The sequence below is a fragment of the Cebus imitator genome, unplaced genomic scaffold, assembly GCF_001604975.1.
Source record: "Cebus imitator isolate Cc_AM_T3 unplaced genomic scaffold, Cebus_imitator-1.0 Scaffold104, whole genome shotgun sequence".
Lineage (NCBI taxonomy): Eukaryota > Metazoa > Chordata > Mammalia > Primates > Cebidae > Cebus > Cebus imitator.
In genome coordinates this window covers 3,718,621-3,731,051 of record NW_016107419.1, presented here as the reverse complement: position 1 = coordinate 3,731,051, position 12,431 = coordinate 3,718,621, and the positions used below count along the sequence as shown (strand labels likewise).

Below are 12,431 nucleotides of genomic sequence, written 5' to 3'. Positions count from 1 at the left end.
CATGTGCCACCATGCCTGGCTAATTTTTGTATTTTTAGTAGAGATGGGGTTTTACCATGTTGGCCAGGCTGGTCTGGAACTCCTGATCTCAGGTGATCCGCTCTCCTCAGCCTCCCAAAGTGTTGGGATTACAGGCGTGAGGCACCAGCCTTGCCCCTATTCTTGATATCACTTAACAATAAAGAAATTGTAGTCTTCTTGATAAAATAAACCGAATTTCACTAAATAATGGCAGAGCACAGTGGCTCATGCTTGCAATCCCAGCGCTCTGGGAGGCTGAGGCAGGTGGACCACCTAAGGTCGGGAATTTGAGACCAGCCTGGCCAACATGGTGAAACCCTGTCTCTACTAAAAATACAAAAATTAGCCAGGTGTGGTGGCAGGTGCCTGCAATTTCGGCTACTCAGGAGGATGAGGCAGCAGAATCACTTGAACTCGGGAAGTGGAAGTTTCAGTTAGCCGATATTGCACCACTGCACTCCAGCCTGGGTGACAAGAGCAAAACTTTGTCTCAATAACAATAATAAAGGTAAATATTTCTTGAAGTAAAATACAAAAAAAAGTGTTGACAACTCTACTCCACTTCCTAAAATCCTTTAGAAATTTTTAAGATTCCTCTGAAACTCTGTGAGCCAGCAATTCAAGATATTTCATTGCTTTTAAGTAGTTCAGAACTGGAACTGTGTATTGGCACATTTTCTAGCTTTCAGAGGATAAAAATAATGTTTATCAGCATGGGGTTATCGTTGCTTATTCAATTACCCCCAAGCTAAGTTGACCTACATTTTCTTTTTTCTTTTCTTTCCTCCTTTTTTTGTTTTTTGAGACAGAGTCTTGCTCTGTCCTCCACGCTGGAGTGCAGTGGCATGATCTTGGCTCTCTGCAGCCTCCTCCTGGGTTTAAGCAATTCTCATGCCTCAGCCTCCTGAGTAGCTGGGACTACAGGCGCACACCACCATACCTGCCTATTTTTATATTTTTAGTAGAGATGGGGTTTCACCATGTTAGCCAGGCTGGTCTTAAATTCCTGACCTCAGGCGATCTGCCTGTCTTGACCTCCCAAAGTGCTGGGATTACCGGCATGAGCCACAGTGCCCAGCTGACCTAAATTTTCTAATGAGGAACAATTTCTATTATATATTGAGTGGAACATCACTAATACAATACATATTACCATCATCATTATAATTTATAAAAATAATGTTGATTGATTTTCACTTTTAGGGAGATAGACTTTTCCCTGAGTAAAACTGAAAACCTTGGACATTATATATAAAACAAACATAAAGTGACTCTGAAAATGGAATTGGGACTAAGAGTCAGTTCTCTATTTTTCGTTTTTGTTTCACGTATCTCAAATTTGGAACTGAAGAAGTTGGTAAACTGGAAATACCAATGGGTGCAGATGTAAAAAGCTCCAATAAAAAAGCCTGTCCTTGTTCGAGACTGGGGAGTTTAGCAAGACTGGAACCTATAGGCAATAACTGCTTTACATCAGCCAAAACACAGCAGAATAAAACTGTGGCCCCACCCTACCCATACCAGCAAAGCCTGAACTAAGAGCCTAGACTGCCACTCACTCTAGGCTGCAATGAGGCACTTGGAATCCCTTGCTAAAATGGTATCAGAAAAGGCTCAGTAGGGAGCTGAGACTTTTGTTCTCTTCCCCTCAGGCAGTAATGAGCCCACTTCCCCAACCTGGTTTGTACCTCGCCCTATGATGTCAGTAGATACCACTTGGAAAGCTTACTTTGCCTTAATGAGGTACCAGGGCAATCCCCCTCATATGGTTTGGCTGTGTCTCCACACAAATCTCATCTTAAATTGTAGCTTCTATAATTCCCATGTCTTGTGGGAGGGACCCAGTGGGAGGTAATTGAATTAAGGGGTGGCGTCTTCTTGGGCTGTTCTCATGATAGTGAATAAGTCTCATGAGATCTGATGATCTTATAAGGGGAAACCCCTTTCACTTCGTTCTTATTCTCGCTGATCTTCCACAGTGTAAGACATGCTCTTCACCTTCTGCTATGATTGTCAGGCCTCCCCAGCCACATGGTACTGTGAGCCCATTAAATCTCTTTTCCGTTACATATTACTCAGTCTCAGGTATGTCTTTATTAGCAGTATGAAAATGAACTAATACACCTGCTCCTAGTCAGATCTTTCCATCCTTTTTCTCCCATCTGTTAGTAATGAAGGACTCCAACCATTCAGCCAGGAATATAACAGTGGAGATAAAAACAAACACAAAGCAAGTGGAAGAAAAGAAAAAAGAAAGGAAAAATAAAGAGTGGAAATCAATGAAATTGAAGTAAAAACAGTAGAGACCTATTCTTGAAATAAAGAACTGGTTGTTTGCAAATGTTATCACAGTTAAAACCTCTAGTAAGGCAACAAAAAAAAAAGAGAGACAACACAAATCACCAATATCAGAAATGAGACAGGAACATCACTACAGATCCTATGTATATCAAATGAATAATCAGGGAATGCTACAAAAATTCGATACATATATGTTTGGCAATTTAGATGAAATGGACTAATTTCTCAAAAAATGCAAACTGCCATAACTTATCAAACATGAAACTGAAAATGTAAATAATCCTATAACTAATAAGGAAATCAGATTTATAATTGATAAAGCAATTTTTCAGGCCCAGATGGTTTCACTGGAGAATTCTACCAAATGTTTAAAGAATTGCTAATACTGCTATTATATAATTTCTTTCAGAAAAGCAAAGAGAATACTTCTCAATTCATTTTTGAAGCTAATATCTCCATTACAAAAGTAGAAAACTAGACACTAATATCCCTCATGAATATAAATACAAAACTCGTTAATAAAATACAGTTATGTTATGCACAGCAATGTTTCAGTGAACAACAGACTGCATATACGACAGTCATCCCATAAGTTTATAGTACCAAATTTTTACTTTACCTTTTCTATGTTTTGAAACACCAATACTTAGCATATGCTGTAATTGCCTACAGTATTCTGCACAGTAACATGCTATAGAGGTTTGTGGCCTAGGAGCAATAGGCTATACCATATAGTCTAGATGTGTAGGAGACTTCATTATCTAGTTGTGTACATAGGCTCTATGATGTTTGCACAACCAAATTTCTTAATATCACATTTTTTCAGAATATATGTCTGTCACTAAGTGACATATGATTGTATCAGTAAATGGAATTCACCATTGTATAAAAGAAGTTATACACTATGGCTAAGTAGGCTTTATCCCAGTGATGCAAAACTAGTTCAATATCAAAAAGTCAATCAGTATAATCTTTCCCATATTAAGAGGTAAAGAGGAACAATCACACGATCATGGCAATTGGTTCTTAAGAAGGATTTAACAGAATTTAATACCCATTTGTGATGAAAACTCTGAGAATTCTGGGAAATGAGGCTAAACTTCCCAGACTTGATAAACAGCATCTACAAAATACTTTCAGCTAACCTTATACTTAATGGTTAAAGACTGGATGCTTTCTCTCAAAGACTGGGAAACAAGCGTGTCTGCTCTCACCACTCTTATTTCACAAAGTGCTAGAAAAAGTTAAAATACAGATCAGAAATAAAGAAATAAGACTGTCCCATTTGCCAATGACATGATTGTCTACCTAGAAAATTCCAAAGAAGCTACGAAAAACCACTTTTATAAACCTGGTAATTAAGTTCAGCATGTTGAGTATAAGTTAAATATGTAAAAATCAATTGTATTTCTAAATGCTAGTAATGAATATGAGGGTATCAAAATTAAAAATACAGTATCACTTAAATTCACTCAAAATAAAATGGTTAAGTATAAATCTAATAAAACATTTATAAAACTTGTATGAAGAAGACTGCAAAACACTGACAGCTGAAATCAAGAAAATCTAAATAAATGGAGGGATGTACTGTGTTTGTGTATTGGGAAAATCAAAGAGTATAGGTGTCAATTCTCCTCAAACTAATATGCAGGTTTAATCCAACTCCTATCACTATCCCAGTGATACCTTTGGTAGATATAAATAATACTGGTATAAGTCTATATGGAAATTAAAAAAAAAAAGAAAAAAAACTAGACTAGGTAAAGCAATTTTGAAAATAAGAATAAAAATACAATTCTTATTCTTATATTCTTCTTATTATAATGCCACAATAATCTAAGCCTGTGCGGTATTGGTGGAGGGACAGTCACATAGATCAATAGACCAGAATAGGGAACCCAGAAATAGACTCCCTCAAAGATGCCCAAGCAATTTTTGAAAAGGGAATTTTCAGCAAATGGAATTCACCATTGTATAAAAGAAGTTATACACTATGACTAAGTAGGCTTTGTCCCAGCTACTTGGGAGCCTGAGGCAGGAGAATAGCTTGAACCTGAGAGGTGGAGGTGTGCAGTGAGCTGAGATCGTGCCATTGCACTCCAGCCTGGGCAACAAGAGGGAAACTAGGAAAAAAAAATGAAAAAAAGAAAAGGGCAAAAGACAGCACCCAGAATGAACTCTTACCAAATAAGATGTACAGATAGATATGACAAGATGTTCAACATATGTCATAAGAAAAATACAAATTAAAACAATGTAATATCACTACACATATATTAAAATGGCCAAAATTCATATCACTGACAACATCAAATGCTGGTGAGAATGTAGAGCAAAAATGATTCTAATTCATTGTTGATAGGAGTACAAAAATAGTGTTGTCATTTTGGAAGACTGGTATTTCCTTTTCTCTCTTTCCTTCCTTCCTTCCTTCCTTCCTTCCTTCCTTCCTTCCTTCCTTCCTTCCTTCCTTCCTCCCTCCCTCCCTCCCTCCCTCCCTCCCTTCTTTCTTTTTTCTTTTCTTTTCTTTTCTTTTCTTTTCTTTTCTTTTCTTTTCTTTTCTTTTCTTTCTTTTCTTTTTGAAACATAGTCTTGCTGTGTCACCAGGCTGGGGTGCAGTGGTGCAATCTTGTCTCACCGCAGCCTCTACCTCCCAGGTTCAAGCAATTCCCCTGCCTCAGCCTCCCAAGACAGGCAGTTTCTTAGAAAGGTAAACATACTTTTAACATATGATCCAGAAATTGTGTTCCTTGGTATTTAACCAAATGAATTAAAAAACCTTATGTCCACACAAAAATCTGTACTTGCATTTTTTATAGCAGCTTTATCAGCAATTGCCAGAACTTGGAAGCGACCATGTCTCTCAGTAGGTGAAATTGTGGTACATCTAGACAGTGGAATATTACTCAGCACTAAAAGGAAATGGGCTATCAAGTCCTGACAAGACATAGAGGAAACCTAAATGTATATTAGTAAGTAAAAGAAGCTAAACTGAAAGGTTTATATACTTTGTGATTCCAATTATAAGACATTCTGGAGAAATCATAACTATGGAGACAGTAAAAATTTCCATGGCTGACAAGGGTTAAGAGGTGGGGTGGAGAAATAAATGGAGCACAGAGAATTTTTAGGGCAGTGAAATTATAAAGTGATAATGCATGTCATTATATTTGTGTTACTATACTTTTGTACAACACCAATGGTGAATGCATTCTTTATACTTTTGTTACTATACTTTTGTCCAACACCAGGAGTAAACCCCAATGTAAACTCTGGACTCCGAGTGATAGCAATGTGTCAATGTAGGTTCATTGACTGTAACAAATATTTCACTGTGATGTAGAATATCAATAGTGGGGGAGGTTGTACATGTGAGGGGATAGGAAATATATGGAAATTCTCTGAACTTTCTTATTTTCTCTGTGAACCTAAAACTTCTCTAAGAAATCAAGTTTATTAGTGGAAAAATATACAAGATATCATATAAACCTCTCAGAATTACTAAAATATAAAAGAGTGACAAGACCGAATGTTAACAAGGCTGCAGAGAAACTGGATAATTCATATATTGCTGGTGGGAATATGAAATGGTACAGACACTCTGGAAAACAGTCTGGCAGTTAAAGAACTAAACATACAACTACCATATTAACTGTCAATTGCACTCCTGGGCATTTATATCAGAGAAATGAAGACTTATATTCACCCAAAAACCTGTGCATACTTACCTGGCAGGGGAGGTACCATGATCACGAAGGCAGTTTTCCCAGGACGAGGCTTATCCATTGCACTCCGGATGTGCTGACCCCTGCGATTTCCCCGGGAAACTCGACTGCATAATTTGTGGCAGTGGGGGACTGCATTCGCACTTTCCCCTAAAAAAAAAAGAAAAGAAAGGAAAAAAAAGAATTTAAAAACTGTGCATAAATGTTCAGAGCAGTTATATTTATAATCTCTCTAAACTGGAAATTGCCCAGACATCCTTTAACAGGTGATTGATTAAACAAACATGGGATACTACTCAGCAATAAAAAGGAAGGAAATATGAATACATGCCATAACCTGGATGACTCTCCACATAATTTTGCTGGATGAAAACATTCTAAAAAGTAACATACTTTATAACTCAATTTATTAACATTATCAAAATGGCAAAATTATAAAATAGAGAATACATTAGTGGTTGGCAATAAAGGAGAGGGTAGAAGTGGGAGGAAGTGCTTGTGGTTATATTTGGCAGCAGGAGGGATCCTTGTGGTGATAGAAATATTCCGTATCTTAACAGTGTCAACGTAAACATCCTGGTTGTGATATTGTACTGTAGTTTTGCAAAATGTTAGCATTGGGGAAAACAGGGAATAGAACCTCTCTGTACTATTTCTTTCAATTGCATGTGAATATACAATTATCTCAAAATAAATAATTTCACTAAAAAGCAACCTGGATCCTGAAGACATATAAAGCAAAAAATGTTTCACAACTAAGAATCTCAATAGTAAAAGGCATCAGAGCACCTGCATCAACAAACGTAGAGGAATCAAAATTTGTGAGCGATCACAACAGACTCCATTTCAGACATTTCCCCCTCTACTAGAATACTTCTGAATTAATTCTTTAGAGAATATTCAAGCTAAAGTCATCAAGTTTCTACTTTTATTACTTTCATGCTCAGCTGAACTGATTTTGAGATGTATCTCCATGTATTTAATTAAGGCTATTTTGGGTGGATTTCAGTAATTCTTCGTATTGAGGAAAGAGAGTTTATTAGATATTTAATGTGGAGAGGGAGATCAAGGAATACATTTGCTTTTCACAGAAATTATTCAGGTCCTTGTTTAGAAAAGATTGTATTTTTTTCTTAACTGTACATAACTCAGGCATAGAGACAGGCACAGTTGTTTCCTTCATATTTTTCTTTGTTGTTATTGGCTTTCCTAACTTTTTGGAAACAGTTGAATCCAGGTTTGATTATGAGTGATCATAGAAAGATGCTAAAAGAACTTATGACAACTTGAGAAATCTAGGAAGTGTCATCAACGCTATTTTTACTTGTCTATCTTTGCTCATCTCAACCAGTCTTATTTTTGACCTGAAACAAGGTTAAAAATGTAATTATGTTAAAGATTTAGAAATCATTGAACATTTCCAGGGTCCGCTCTTATTTTTCCCTTTCCATTTTGCCAATGATATGCTTACTAAGAGCAATAACTGTAGTTTGGTGATTCAGCTGGTGGCTGATCAGAAGTGATTGCCATGACCCACCTGTAAGTTTCTTCTGACATTTCCCTCTAATTTTACTTAGATATGATACGAAGAAGATAAAACAAGAAAGCTAAAATAAAACAGAAGGTAGCTGGCTCTCCTAGTGTCTGAATCAGCTCAATTTCTCTGTTGATATCTGAGAATATTTGCTTCCATGTTACCTCAAAAGGCAAAAATCGAGTTACACACATTGACTACATGGAACTAGTAGCAGTATTATAGGTTCTTATTTCAACTGGAAATATAAAATGTTGAAAATGTTATTTTCTTTATAAGCTAACAGTTATATTTTGCAAAACCATGTATTTTTCCCCCTCTGTTTAGATTTGTTTTTACATCAAGGCTTTTGTGAGAGCTTTTGATGTATCAGCATATAGAATGTTTAAAGAAGTGAGCGGATTGTTTGAAAAACATGTCACGGCTGGACAAAAAGGTGGTTGAATTTGGACATGTCTTCTTAGGAAAATCAATGTTCATGCTGGCATCACAAATTGTCATGTTCCTAACATTTATCTATATATAGACACAAGGCCCAAATATATCAATTTTTGAACTTTATGCTTTATATTTTAAGGTCTCATTTATTATAACAGTTATTATCACAAAGACAAAACATATTATCCCATCCTTGCCCTCTCAAATGTGTCCTGTTTACAAAATTAGTATTTTCTAAGACAAGATCTGTTGAAACATATTGTTTATTTCTGTTTATTAGTAGAAGGTTATTTTCTTCAGGAGATACATTAATAGATAGTTTTTATGTGTAAATATGACAAATAACACAGAGGGTTGGTTACCTAAGATAATACTTACTAAAATATGAGACCTTTAGATGCAATCTGGGGGATCCATTTACAAATATGTCTATATTTATTAGAACTCTATAACCTTAAATGTGTAAGGAACTTGGAATTGTCTTTGAAGCAGAGTGATTTAAATAGTGGATAGCAATAGTGTAAAGCCCAAATATATGGCTTCAGTTGTTCACTAAATTAATCTCTAAACCTTAAAACAAACAGGTGATAGAGAAAGGTAGACAAATTAGAGTTATTTTGTAAAGAAAAGAGAAATCTAAGTGACATTAATTGATCTCAAATAAATTGGTGATATTAGTAGTTTCTTCTTCTGTTAAGGAAATGGTGAATACCATATATTTGTCATCCAAACTGGGATATGCTTGAAAGTGAATGAGGCCTATTAATAATTAAACAGGCATAAAGGCATAAAGGCAAAATAGGCAGAAAGTAGAATATATAGTTACCCTATGAATTATTTCTTCATTTATTAATTCAACAGATATTTTGCTAAGTAATTAGGTAAAAAAAAAAATGAAGAAGGTAAATTCCTGTCCTCAAGATTAAGGCCGCGTGGGTGAAACATATTTGCCTTTATCAGGAACTAAGACAAAACTCTTTGTAAGGAGCACAGAAGAAAGGTTTCTAACTCTTAAAAATGATGGAAAAAGATACTGTTAAGACTTTAAAAATTCATAGAATTGAGAATAACACTCTTACTCCCATTTGACAGCTGAGGAAACTGAGGCTCATGCTACTCAGCAGGATAATAGCAGATTTTAAGCAAAAGCATATGGCTCCTTGAGTTCCCTTCTATACCTCTTCATTCCACTATGTTATTCTTATGGGAACTGCCTGAAGGAAAAGATATAAAATGCTAGCGATATGCTTTAGATTTCTCTGGATACAAAGGATAGCATAACACATATTTGTGATTTATTCTCCTTGCAATGAGAGAGAAGGTCTAAATGGCCCAACTTAGTCACTTGTAACCTGCTTTTTAAAGCTTTGAGATATATTTTTTGTTGATTTTTGGAAGACTAACACAAATTTTTCTTGTGAGTTGAATCTCATGACAAGGGGAATTGAAATTTGCATACTGCATTACACTGAAATAACTGAGTCTTTCACTATACTGCATTAGAAATTGAATTTCATTATATACAAGTATAGCAAAAGCAGATTCCAACTGTGTATACTTAACTGAAGTGCATTATGAAAATATTTTTCAGAACATGTTTCATTATATCCTAGAAACCTACTTGCTAGGAGGATGTTGTACTAGTCCGTAACATCCGGGGTGAGCGTGCCATCATGTAGGAATACACTCACTTAGGCACACATAAAGTTGTCAAGCTATTCTGCCATTCATTATTTATCCACTGCTAGTCATTTCATTATTCATTTAGTTAACTCTTTTTTTAAACTCAATTCATAATATAACCATTCAATCAATCAAACCAACATTAATACCTGAACCCTGTTTTTAGTATCACTTCTTGTTATAATTTTAGCATAAAAATATTAAGTCTTTGAGATGGTTTATCAGTTCAGTGTGTTTACCTGGAAGATAAGATTTTAAAGATAAAAAATGGTAATTATAAAGAAGTAATAAAATACGCTCTCTTTGAGACTGAAAGCACAGCACTTAAAACAAGACAATAGCCTACGTTCTCTGACTGACAGGTAGATATCACATTAGATGAAAATGATAAGACTTAGTGGACTGAAGAATAATTTCCTCTTGACAGTGCCCTGACCCTTGACCTATGGCCTGACTCTTGCTGGCTTCACTAACACAGGGTAATTTTCACAGGTGCAGGATAAAAGACATTTCTGTAGAAGCTACCAACAGTTAGAGATTTATTTCTTTTGATGATCACTAACGTGCTGTTGGGATAGAACTGTAAGTTCTGACCTTCTCTGAGCTCTTAAGGACATAAAAATTTTCTCACAAGAAAGCGAAATTCTACATACAAAGAGCTTTCTTTATTGTTTGGCTGGTAGAGCACTATGTAACAGAGAAGGTACATGCATCGGGGCAAAGTGATGGTAAATGTGTTATTGTCATTACCCTGAAACATGTTTCAAACATAATTGTGGCACAGATCTAATAAAGAATGCTCCATTTATAACAGACTCCCTGCATTTTTATAATAATTATTAGTAAACTCTTACATGTCATGCCCTGGAAGTTTGTCCTATTCTGAAATGATTCTTTTGATTTATATGCTAATCACTATTAAAAAAAATCAGTTCTTTGACTTTTATTTAAATTTTCTGAAAGTGGTAGCTTTCAGAGTACTTATGGATGATGTGGTAACAATTGTGATTTCTCATGAAAGTTAATGCCTCCTGCTGTAAGAAAATATATTGTATACTCCTTTTTAAGTAACACAAGCAAGAAATTCAGAAAATACAGTGAAGCACAATGAGTTATGCAAATCCATGTTATAAGAGAAGAATATTGCAAGGGAAAACAAATGACTGTGACATCCATTAAAGTCGGTAAATCCATGATTGAAAAGGGAAAAAATATCTGCAGAAGAATGAATTTTGCAGGTAAAATGAAAATGACTTCACAATTCATTAAAATAAAGTCAAAGCAGCAAACTGATAGTGTTTCCCATGATTTATCATGAAGGAAATGGAGTCAAGTTTTTGAACACTTAACACAATAAAGTGATGTATTTCACTATTCTGTTTAGGGGGCGAGGGGATGTAACACAAGAATCATCCAAATGTTTGTTACTTACTGTGAAAAAACCATAACAATTTCCTTACCATAATAGATTTCCAGGACCCAATTTCTATTCAAAACTATGTGAAAGGCATAAATTACTTTTAAATTCATTGAGAGTTCTTATTCAGGTCATAGGTCTTGCCCTTCAGCAATTTTTATCCACAACATGCTTTGAAGATGCAAAATTGGTATATATAAGCTTTATGATGTTCAGTCAAGGAAAATACAAAGACTATGTTTATTTTAAAGTGATACTATAGGTAAACTACTTCAACTGGTTTAGTAAAGGTGTAGCTAAACCCATTTGTTTTCAAAATATCACACTTTCTTTTTATTAAATCATGAAAATAAGGGATTATAATTATGTAACTTATTGTCATGCATACTTGCTATAATAATGCCTTCTTCCCAGACTACCATCATTGCAAATGTGATGAGATCATCAGGTAACAGTGTAGGATATGAAGGCTTAGTGTGCTGTGTTGTTAGCACATTAAAAAAAGAAAATGCTGGGATAATTAACAACTACCTATTTGTCTGTGGGATGCATTCATTATGGCTCTACAAATTGGAGGTCTCCAAAATCTGTGCAATAAAATTTACTCTTTGTTCAGGAAGTTTCCCTTGGATTTGGGGAAAATTCTGGTTTGCTGTGTCTATTGTAATTGTGACAGGCAGTTGACATGTCTCATAGTCTAAATGTAGTGGCAAGCAGGGGGTGGTACAATGATGAAAAAACTGCCATTCATTCTTGTGCAAAGGAAAGGTGTTTCTTAGCATATTCCAACCTATGTTCAGACTAGAGTTGGGTCTTTGGGGTTGAAGGTCAAATCTGTGAGGTCAAAGCTATTTCTTGTCAATCTTCGTTCACTAATGACACATGAATTGGAAATTAGAACAAAGTAAGTAAAACGAATAGCCAGAAGGTGAGTGTCTGTTTTATTACTCAGAAGAGCTGGGAAATCTGGCCAATTGTTGCCCTATGTGGCTTGAATGACAGTTGTTAAGTTGAAAAAGGGACAGTGTGATGGGAATGCCACTTGAAATCTCAATTACCTCCTCCACTCCAATCAGCTTGGTAGAGCTTTAATGAAGCGCAATTCTCTGTCCTTTTCCTCATACTTCTATCTCTAGAATAAGCCTCACATTCAAGTTTGACAGCAGGACAATCAGTTTTCCATTCATCACTGGCCCTGTTTTAACCCTACTGAAAAAGGGCCTAATGTACGTGGCAGTGATGGCAATTAGGCAGAAAAGTAATATTAGAAACAGACAAAAGCCTGAGTCTTTTAGCATTACAGGTGTTTTTT

At 35.5% G+C, this 12,431-nt stretch overlaps 1 non-coding gene across 1 annotated transcript; it reads left to right on the top strand.

The window, feature by feature from the left end:
• The first annotated feature begins 6,042 nt into the window (after positions 1-6,042).
• LOC119472565 lies at positions 6,043-6,200 on the top strand. Its single transcript, XR_005201711.1, has one exon. It is a non-coding gene; the product is annotated as a U1 spliceosomal RNA (small nuclear RNA).
• The last annotated feature ends 6,231 nt before the right edge of the window (positions 6,201-12,431 follow it).